Here is an 11,819-nt window from a genome sequence, read left to right on the forward strand (position 1 = left end):
CACCGCTGAATTACCCCCTGTTACCGAGAAGACAACACCAACTTCGTCACCGGCTGCACCTGTAATTACAACAACCGTCGCAGCATCACCAACATGGTCTACTGGGTCAGCGACATCAACCGGACCTCAATTTGCGTTGCTGCCATGGCAAAGCACGACTGGCCTCGACTTTGGTCGTCCATCATCCGCACTCTACGTGTCGAGTCCACCAGCCACACCAACTTCAGCAATGTTCGAAACTTTAACTAAATTCATGAAGGATGAATTTAGTAAGTTACATGCTCGCATTGACCGTGCCATAAGTCACCGTCTGGCGGTCACGTCAGTATCATCTGGGACATCAAGATTCGACATCCAGTGGATGGAACGCATCGATGAGAAGCTAGAAGACCTTCAAATTGTCATACAAACTAACACTGATCAAGTCGCGGAGCTGACAGAACAACTTAATTCTTTAAGATCATCATCAACTGCTCAAGAATCAGGTGCTACTGCTCACCTTACGGCACGATCAGCTATCTGAGCAAGTCCAGCGAAGTCAGAAGATGATTGCAGACATCAAATTGCTAAGCCCCGAAGAATTTGCTAAGAAATTCCAGGCGATCAACTCGCAAACACAACTGACCGTTACTGAAATCAGCTGTCAGACAACAACGACCTCAACTGCAACCTCTACTCCAGTCAAAGTAGAGTATGACATCGGTAATACGCCAAATAACAAATCGGTTTTGCCATTACTGGCTCAACAAGCTTCCGCTTGCGGTCCAAATCCAGGACTCAAGATTCGTGATGGTGCATACCAACGTCCACCGCCGGAAAACGCCAGATTCCCACCATCATCACTGTTAGCCCGGCGAATGGCTCGCCAAGAGCTATCTGAAAAAGAAGTTTCGACACTACGAGCTTCGGGAGCCATTCCCAAGGACGAAACTAAGATCCAAATGGTAACGTTCGCCAATGCGTTACCGTATTCGGAGACAGCTCCAGCGCCAAGGTATGAGGTTCCATTGCAACCTACAGAGGCCTACAAACAGTTTTTGTCGGACCTATCACCTGCTCCATCATCAAACTCCATCGCAGCTGCAACAGATCCAACACCACAAGTTGTGATCCATAACGGTGTTCACTTTCTGGACCACACAACCTTCTGCAAGGCAATCGAGAAAATTTGTGTCACTGTCAAGCCTCGAATATGCTATACAGAATTGAGGGAATCATGGACACAGACGGTAACGACTCAAGCCCAGTCGTTGTTCATCTCCAATGCGTGTCAAAATTGTCGGCAAAGAGACCACAAAATTGCCGAATGCCAATTACCATGGCGATCTGACATGTGCCACGTATGTTATCAGGACCAAGTGACGACGGCAACGTGCTTCCGTCCACACGACAAAAATTACAAGGACTATATTCGGGGACGTTGTCAAGGCTGTGGCATTCCAAGCCAATTATTTGACCCACACTGCAACTTTTGTAATCGCAGATACCCGGGGTACAAAAATTGGATATCAACGAAGTACACTCCGGAGGACATCGAGCGCTTCCATCGTAGTCACTTGCACGCTACCAAGAAACTGGAATAAATTACCTCACGCTACCGATTTAGATTGTAAATCTAAATAAAAACATACACATAATCTCACATTCATATCATTAATTCATTTAATTATTGTTGCCAATTGTAATAATTTTCAATTACAGCTTCGAGTCCTGTAGCAGTTGGTAGCAGAAAAAATTACTATACTTCCTTTACAGTCCAGCGGCTGTGGAAAATCAAATATTTAAAATTATACTTTTATTTTTATTGTATATTTTATTTTTTTTAGTTCGTAAGTTGTAAAAATTTCCGGATCCAGATCGAGGTCCCAGGATCGAAGTGGAATTGAGATTAGAGTGGCGGGACATGGAATTTAAGTCACAATACTTAGTCACAATACTCGCAATATTTTCAGACAACCTAGACGAGAGGTCAAGGGGGTAACCTTGGTTTAGTGGGGGGGGGGGATTGAGACAATGTGAATTGTCTTCGTTGTCCTCAGCCTTGCGGTTCCCATTTTTCCCCGTCTTTTTGTCGTCTGAAACTACACAAGTCATAGTGCCGTGGTCACATGACTTATTTTCACGTTGACGCATGACCGTAAGGGTGAAGTGGGGACAGAGTTCAGAGGCAAGTCTCAGACCCTTAATTATCGGTTAGACAACTTAGACTTCGATCTTGGATCTAGTAGCGTTTAGACGTATTTGAATATTCAAAATTAATTAATTGTTAACTGGCAATATATTATTATTATTTGAGTATAAAATATATTTAATTTATTAAGTTGATTATTACGGTACCGCTGATACACCTGTAGTATCAGCATATTAATTAAAAAGCCTAAAATCAGTGCGATAACCAACGCTTTCCAGGTAGCCGTGAGGTAAGTTGATGAATTTTCATATACGTTGTCGAGTTTGAATAAGTGCGGGTCTTTGCTTTGCAAGAACCCCAGCCCACTGCTCTGTCCAAGTAAATAAAAAAATTTGTTAGAGGCCAGCCTAAGCCAGGGTTCAACCCGCGAATTCTGGTGGCTGCTGGTAGAGATCGCGAAAATAAAAGCGATTTGTCTCAATATATATATATATATATATATATATATATATATATATATATATATATATATATATATATATATATATATATATATTGTAACGTTACATTGCCGAGGAGATGGAGTTAGAGGTGGAGTAACAGTGAGTCTGTGTGATAGAAAGAGATAGAGTCAGTACTTGTGTCGGGTTGAGTGTAAGAGATAATGAGTAGAGAGTATGGGGTATGTGTGCGGTGGAGTCAGTCTGTTGAGAGTACGAGTACGGATACCGTATGTTGTCTGTGTTGAAGTGTCTGTGTCGTTGAGCATGGATTTAACGAGGGATGTCTAGCTGTGTCGCGGATAGTGGCCAAATACCGTGCCTCCCGACCAGTGATGATGACTAGACCTAGGCTTAACCGTCGGGGTTGACGTGGTGATCACGGAGGAGCGACTAAGATGTCGATCGAGTTCTTCAACTGATCAGATTTTGAAATTGATTTATATAGTGGTTTTTGAGAAATTTCCAAAATACTAAAAAAAAATTTTTTTTTAATACTTTCGTTAACGGTTTCTCTTGAATGAATAAACCAATTTTGATTGTTGAGGCGGCATTGGATGCAACTTACAAAGTTTTAGAGCTGATTAGATTTTGGAATCAATCCATCGAGCGAATTAAAAGTTATGCAAAAAAAACATTTTTGAAAAAATTTTATTTTTGAAATATCTCCGAACGTACTATACCGATTACGCTCAAATTTTTAGTGTTGATAGTAAATAACAAGCTGCGTCGAATTGCACCTCGAAGATCGAAATCGGTTCATCCGTTCAAAAGTTACAGAATATTCACATACGTACGTACGTACGTACGTACGTGCATACATACATACACTCGGACAACATCTTGAAATTAGTCAGAATAGCTTCCTGGTTCCTCAAAACGTCGACATCTGTTGGAATTTCGATTGTCACAAATCGGGGTGAAACCAATAACTTCCCGAATTTTTGAAAATTTGCAATTTTCTTAGCGGGAACTTTAAAAAGCAAATTGTAGGCTGAAGTTTCTAGTTTTCACATCTGGACCTCAAATTTTCTGATCATGCACGGTTCCGAAGTAATCTTAAGAAAACCAACGAAAAAAATTTTCAAAATTTTTGCTTGTCTTTCAACAAGTCTATGGGCTTCAATAATTTTTTTTGGATTATTTGACTTTATGACTCTTTCGGAGATTTTATGCCCTTTAATTTGACGACCTTAAAAAGTCTCTACGACGATTTGGTGCCAAGTTATCATGGATCTAATCAAAAAAGTCCATTTTGTCTTTGATAACCAATAACTCCGAACGTATTGGTCGTACCCTGATTGAAAGTAGGGTTTTAAAAAGTGGAAAACATTCTTTGTAAGAAAAAATTTGTAGCTTTTGATGAAAAAATTATTTTTGAAGCGATGATGTTTATTAAACACAGGTAAAAATCCGCATAATTAAGGATATTCAGAAATCTTGCTTTAACTTTGGATATAACGGATGGACAAAGAATATCTTCGTTTTTTTAAAACCTCAAAGTGTCCTCAAAAAAAATCCTGAAAATTTAAAAGCGCTGCGATTTTTCTTTCTTAGTGTCCCGAAGCTTTAAACTTATTGATTTTTCCAAGAATCGCCATAATTGGTAGTTTCTCGGTTTTTGTTAATTTTTTCGATTTCAAAATTTTTTTTCCACCTATAATCTGGATTTCTTTGACCAAAAAGATTGATCATCGAAAAAAATTGAAAAAAAAAATGTTGACGTTTTTTTTTTTTTTTCAATTTTTTATTTTCCAAAAGAAATTTTTTTGTTGTATCCGCAATGATTTATCATCGTCAAAAAAAATTCCTTAATTGTTTTTTACCGTTGGAATTCGCGTTACCCGAAGCGTACCACGTGGAGGTTGCTCGGTCGCATTTATCCTTTTTACACACATACCGACGGTAAAAAACAATTAAGCAACACTATATATATATATATTATAACGGGTTTTTCACCACCGGGGATCTACCGGAGTGAAGTCCGAGTACACTTACTATTTGACAACCTTGTTCAAAATTTTAAAGTTGGGCGCCAGGTGATTTTATAATCACCAAATAAATAATTATCAAAACAAAAAAAAATTCGGCTAAGGGTGGCGGATCGGGGAAAGGTCAGTCAGTTAAAATAACGAGAAAATAAGTAATCAGAATTAAACAAATTAATCGTATATTCAATAGACAAAATAACTGATCGGTTTCACACAGATTGTCGGTTACACAAACATAATAAATGCCGTTGTCGGCTTGACTCGATATAAACCAAAGTACAACAAAACGTAGTTGATCGGAAACAGTCAGTTTTGCAAAAAAAAATAACCGTCAGTTGTCGAAAGGAAAAAAAAAAAAACTCGTCGTTTATTTCATCAACACACTCGACGTAGTTCTTAACGAAATACTCGACCGGTGACGTCAGAGTCTTTTACATGGCAAGACTCGGCTGCCGCAACGAATGAGAAGGAGATAATCCGTAATTCTCGGAATTGCTCGATTGGAATAAAATAAAATATAAAATAATATTTTATTTCGGTAACGCGTGAAATTTCACTATCATCCAGTTAGGACGTACAATCAATCATTAATTTAATTATTATTTCCACGAATCGCGTTGCACTTGTTCATAAAACCAAATCAATCGGTCGTACACTTGATCAGTTCTCGTGCCGAGGCTTCGGCTTATTCGCTTGTTCACGACGGCGGTTATTTGTTAAAAAAAATGTACTTATCGCAATGAATTGTTCGTTAATCACTCGGATTGTTCTTATAGAACAAAATTCACGTTGTTCCAGAGTCGTAATCAAAATTGTTCGTTTGGTCGGGTCGAATTTCTCGAATCGTAAAACGTGACCGTTCAGTACGGCGTCTAGTCCGGATCTCCCATCACGATCCGTGGGTTGGATCAATTAGTCGGTCAAAGTCGAAATTTTCGATTCTAGATGTCACTAAAATTTGCTCATCCGGTAACTATTTCTTATTTGAAATAAATTCAAACCACGAGTCGATGTCGAATTTTCCATCATGTTACAATATATATATATATATATATATATATATATATATATATATATATATATATATATATATATATATATATATATATATATATATATATATATATATTAGGGTGGGCCAAAAAAAAAGAACTAATTTTTTTTTCTTTAGTTACCGTGAAAATATTGTTAGAGATGACGAAAAAAAAATTCTGGTAAAGTTTGAGCTCTTAATATTAATATTAAGAAGTGGCTCTTCGGGTTTTTTAAATTCCCATTTAAATAACATGGAAAAAAATAATTCTTTAGTTTGGAATTTTTTACCTCGGCAATGGCTCATTGTACGAATAAGCCCAGCATAAATTTTTGTAGGGAATTTAACGCTCTACAAAAAAGCTCTCTTATTATTTTTCGATAAATCCATCTGTTCAAAAGTTATTCGAGCTCGAAGTCAAGTTAAAGTAAATTTCGAGATCTTTTTACTTTTTCGGTGAAACTATTGTACTCATCATAAAATGTCATAGAATCTTCTTTGTAGACTATTTTATTTCCTACAAATTATCTCTGATAAATTTTCTTTAAATTTCGTTATTTTTCTTAGTTATTTTAATGCCAAGTTACATTTAATGCTAAGCTCCTAAAAAAGAAGTTTTCTGATCGATTTCGCGAACTTGGCATTAAAATGGAAATAACTAGAAAACAATGCAGAGTTTGAAAAAAATTTTTCAATGATAATTTGTAGGGAATAAAATTGTCTACAAAAAAGAGTCTATGACATTTTACGATAAGTTCGATAGTTTCGCCAAAAAAGTAAAAAGATCTCGAAATTTACTCTAACTTGACTTCGAGCTCGAATAACTTTTGAACAGATGAATTTATCGAAAAATGATGAGAGAGCTTTTTTGTAGAGCGTTAAATTCCCTACGAAAATGTATGCTAGGCTTATTCGTACGATGAGCCATTGCCGAGGTAAAAAATTCCAAACTAAAAAATTATTTTTTTCCATGTTATTTAAACGGGAATTAAAAAAACCCGATGAGCCACCTCTTAATATTTATATTAAGAGCTCAAACTTCACCAGATTTTTATTTTCATCATCTTTAACAATATTTTCACGGTAATTAAAAAAAAAAAATTAGTTCTTTTTTCTGGCCCACCCTAATATATATATATATATATATATATATATATATTGAGACAAATCGCTTTTCGCTTTCGCGATTTTTACCAGCAGCCACCAGAATTCGCGGGTTGAACCCTGGCTTAGGCTGGCCTCTAACAAATTTTTATTTTACTTGGACAGAGCAGTGGGCTGGGGTTCTTGCAAAGCAAAGACCTGCACTTATTCAAACTCGACAACGTATATGAAAATTCATCAACTTACCTCACGGCTTGTTATTTATAAATTAATTCTTATAATTAATTCAATTATCTTATGCAGCTTAATCAATAAATATTGGATCTTATTACATAATTTTACTAGTATTTTAGAATATGAATAAAAGATAGTAGGTAGAAAGGAAAGTATGCAAGTTTATTGCCAGTTATGATAATTTCAATTACTTACAATAAATGTTCTCGCAGAATACAATCGATATGGTCCAAATATCAATGGATGGCAACGTGGAAGCGTTGGTTATCGCACTGATTTTATTCTTTATAATTTCTTTAGTCTTTCAGAACACTTTTCGATGTACTTTCGGATGCTTTCGGATACTTTCGGATGCTTTCGGATGCTTTCGGATGCTTTCGGATACTTTCGGCTACTTTCGGAACACTTTCGAGCACATTCGAACAGATAGATACCTGTCAAAAACTTGTCAAAAAAAAAACACAAATTTCACATTATAAAAAATTTCAAATAATAATAATATAATTTATTTAAAGCCGTAAGATGGACGGTGGCGTCTAAAGGTTCACCTTAAGTTTACAAGTCCAGTGATATTCATGCTTGTAAACTTTGCTACTTGAAATTGGTTATTTGTCAGTTTTCTGGCATCTCGCCTATGAGTGTCTGGGGACTATTTGTAATTTACTTTTTGTCGTCACTTGTTTTAAGTCTTTTAAGTAAGTATTTTTTCGGTGACATAAATTTTTGATCGTTTTGTCAACATATTGATGCCTTATTGACATGTCAAAAAGTAGCCTAAAAACTGATATCTTATAGATGTCATAAAGGCAAATGTGCTATCTGAGAATTTCTTATAATTTCTTTACTTTTTTTAATTCTCATCTTCACGGACCGTACTGCTCACCAGAGCTCACGGATACACACTAATGCGGATACACACCGTCCACTTGACAGGACTCGCGGTGAGGGAAACGCCCAGAAGCGTTAAAACGTTAATATAAATGAAACATGAAGTTATGCTATTTAATTTAATATAAAGCTTCATAACTCTTTTTCTGTTAATTCTACAAAAAAAACACTCAGAAGAATTTTTGTAGAAAATTCAATTTTCGACAGAATTATGTACTTTATTTTTCAAAAAAAAATATTTTTTATGTTTTTCTTTTTCTTTGTAAAGCAAGAAAAAATTTTTGGTATAAAAAATATATATATATATATATATATATATATATATATATATATATATATATATATATATATATATAGATATATATATATTTCTGTGAATATTAAAATATGTATTTTACCGTTACATTAAATGTTGTGTGATTAACGTTAGGTTTATCAAAAATGTACTAAACGATTTTAGAATATATTCTACAATAAGCGGAAAAATTGTCCGTATTTAATTTTATCTTGTTCTATAAATACAAAGTATGATTATTGGGAAAAACCCAGAATCGAGTGGTTGTTGATTCAAGTTGAAGATTATACGTATTGGATGTTGAAAGATTCATGTTTTTTTGTCTTTGTTGCGACATAGTATTACGTCAATGTTTCCGTAAGTCTTCGTCTTAGAACGGTTTCAGGTACAGTAAATAATTTTAACAATGAAATTTTATGATACCCCTATATTTAAGGAAATGTGGATAGGATTTAACCGAATTACTTTTGAAAAATAAAGTAGGTAATGCCTTTGAACACCGAGATGTGTTGTTTGAAAATGATTTTTCTTGACGCCATATTTTGGATGATTTTGTAGTAAATAAATTCAAATAAATTTTTATTTTACGTTGGACTCAAATTTTTAAAATAAATGATAAATTATTCAAGTACTATACACAGAGAAAAAAGAACAGTAACCATTACTGCGCAGAACAGTAATCCAGTCAATCGAATAAATATAAGTATAGTAAAATATGCTTTTACTATGCTCAATCTTTCGCCCAAACACGCAAATTGACTGGATTACTGTTCTGCACAGCAATCCTGCATCCTTAAATTTTACTTGTATTGGATGAAGCATTAGTAATTTTTTATATTTGTGATAATAAAAGGTCTGGTTCGGAGCACAAAGCCATATTCTAAAATGTCATTTTCAAAATACCTTTTTTAAATTTTTTTTTTTTATCCAAAAAAAAAAGTAATTCAATTATTTAGAACTCTACAATATTATTCACTATATACCTCCGATATTTTTTTTTTCAATTTTCATTTCGATAAATAAGGTAAGTGACCCCTATATCGGCCAGGTCCCCTTTATCGGCCACTTAATCGAAACATCGATATATTTCCATCATAATCATATATTCATGCGTGAATAGTTTAAAATGCTTTGATTATTGTAAAATTTTATTTTATAAATAAAAAAAAAAAATATTAGTGCGTCAGATGCGATTTCTGGTGATTTCTTATCAGTTTGGGTAAGGTTTCTCTTTTTTTCAATAACCTATTACTAATTAAAAATAACAATAAGAGTCCGATCTTTTTTTGTAATCTTATTAGCTCGTTTCATAGTAATTTTAGGAGTTAACGAATTGATGATGTTTGCCTTATTTATATTAAAAATCGGGTGGCCGACTATAGATATAAGAAAATTACTTCTATATGCATTGTCGGCCACATTAGTTTTATTTTTTTTGAGGTTATTAGCACTTATTTGCAAAATAGTCAATTTAAATTATTAATATCAAAAGGAATAAATAAACTGATTAAGTTATATTTCAAAATAATTATAAATATTTAAAATAGATGTAAATAAATCATATACATCTACACTGAGAGAAAAAATCAGTAACTGCAACTACAAAAAAAAAGTGATATACGGATACAAATATATTTTCTTAGTTACGATAACAAATCAATTTTAGTTAATATAACAATTAAATTTAGTTGCAGTTACTATTTTGTAGTTAATTCAACGTTTTAACTGTTAATGTAACTGACTAAAAATAGTTATATTTAATTTAAAGCAGTCATTCAAAGAACTAAACCCTAATCGTTAAATCAACTGAGATTTTTTACTAAACATAACGAAATTTTTAAAGTTGCTAAAACTATAAAATAATAGTGAATATTAACATTATTTCATAATTACTTACACAAATAATATTTAGCTACAGTAATTAAAGTAGGATAGTACGGCTAACCATATATATGTAGTTATGAGAACAACTAATTTTTATTTACCAGTGCGATGAAATTATATTTCATCTAACAAAAAAAACTTAGTTGTTGTCTCCATGGAAATTTAGTGGATTTTAAGGAAAAAAAAAATTATTTTTTGTTTACAATGTTAATTTTAATGGTTTGTTAGGTTATTTATTTATTTATTTATTTATTTTTTTCGAGGCTTTTAAGTTTATTTCATTTTATATGATTTTTTTTTTTTTTTTTTTTTTTTTTTTTTTTTTGTGATGGGAGATGGCTTATGTATATTTTTGTCAAATTTATCTGACACACGCGCTTAAACTTATATTTTTAACAACCTTCCTATGCTTCTTAAATAATTATTTCGCAGTCGCCCTAAGAAGGATTCGAACCTAGCGCCCTACGCACGCAAGACCGACGATGTACCGCTACGCCACACGGCCGACGAGTAGCCATAGACGTTACTTAACTTATAAGCTAAGCGTACAAGTACTCACTTCGTTACAGCAACAAAATTAATTTAGTTACGGCAACCATTGTTTTCGCTCACAAATTAACTTTCAGAACTTAAAAAAATTCACATATCACGCTAAAAAAAATATATTTTATTATAAAACAGAAGTTCGTCACGAAACTCCGAATCGACTGACATACACAAATTTTGGCCAAATTTTTTTGTCTTATAAATTTTGGGCTCAGAAACTTAGAACAATTTAGACTTTTCAGACTTAGAAAAATTTTAAGTTTCGGGACTAAAAAGATTTCGGTGCTCAAAAAAAAAAAAATAATAATAATAATACTTGTCGAACGCAAATTTAACGATTTATATGTAGATCATATCGAAATAATATATTATTTTAACCCCGAAATTTTTTCTAAGTCCCAATTTTAGTTTGATTAAGTACCAAATAATATTTGATTTAACTAGTTAGTATGTGTTGTAACCACTAAACTTTTATTGTAGCGATAACTAAAAATAAATAACAAACTAATTTTAGCTACTTCAACTATTTTTTTTTAAGGCATCTGAACAATAAATAATTATCATAACTATTTAAATTAGTTACACCAACTAAATAAAAATACTTGGATAGAACTATGTAAAATGTTTTACCACTACTATTTAAAATTGTTACATCAACAGCAAAAATATAGTGATATACGGATACAATTTTAAAAAATTCATTGAATCAACTATTTCGAAATAGTTAAAAATATATAGTTGCTGCTACGATTCTTTTTAGTTAGATTGAGTACCAAAAAATATTTGATTCAACTAGTTAGTATTTGTAATGACTACTAAACTTTTATTGTAGCGATAACTAAAAATAAATAACAAAATAATTTTAGTTACTTCAACTATTTTTTTAAAGTCATTTGAATAATAAATAATTATCATAACTATTTAAAGTAGTTACAACAACTAAATAAAAATAGTTGGATACAACCATGTAAAATGTTTTACCACTACTATCTGAAACTTGTTACATCAACAGCAAAAATATAGTGATATACGGATACAACTTAAAAAAAATCGTTGAATCAACTATTTCGAAATAGTTAAAAGTATATAATTACTGCTACGATTTTTTTCAGTTAAATTGAGTACCAAATAATATTTGATTCAACTAGTTAGTATTTGTTGTGACTATTAAACTTTAATTATAGCGATAACTAAAAATAAATAACAAAATAAT

The sequence above is a fragment of the Microplitis demolitor genome, chromosome 8, assembly GCF_026212275.2.
Source record: "Microplitis demolitor isolate Queensland-Clemson2020A chromosome 8, iyMicDemo2.1a, whole genome shotgun sequence".
NCBI classification, from domain to species: Eukaryota; Metazoa; Arthropoda; class Insecta; order Hymenoptera; family Braconidae; genus Microplitis; species Microplitis demolitor.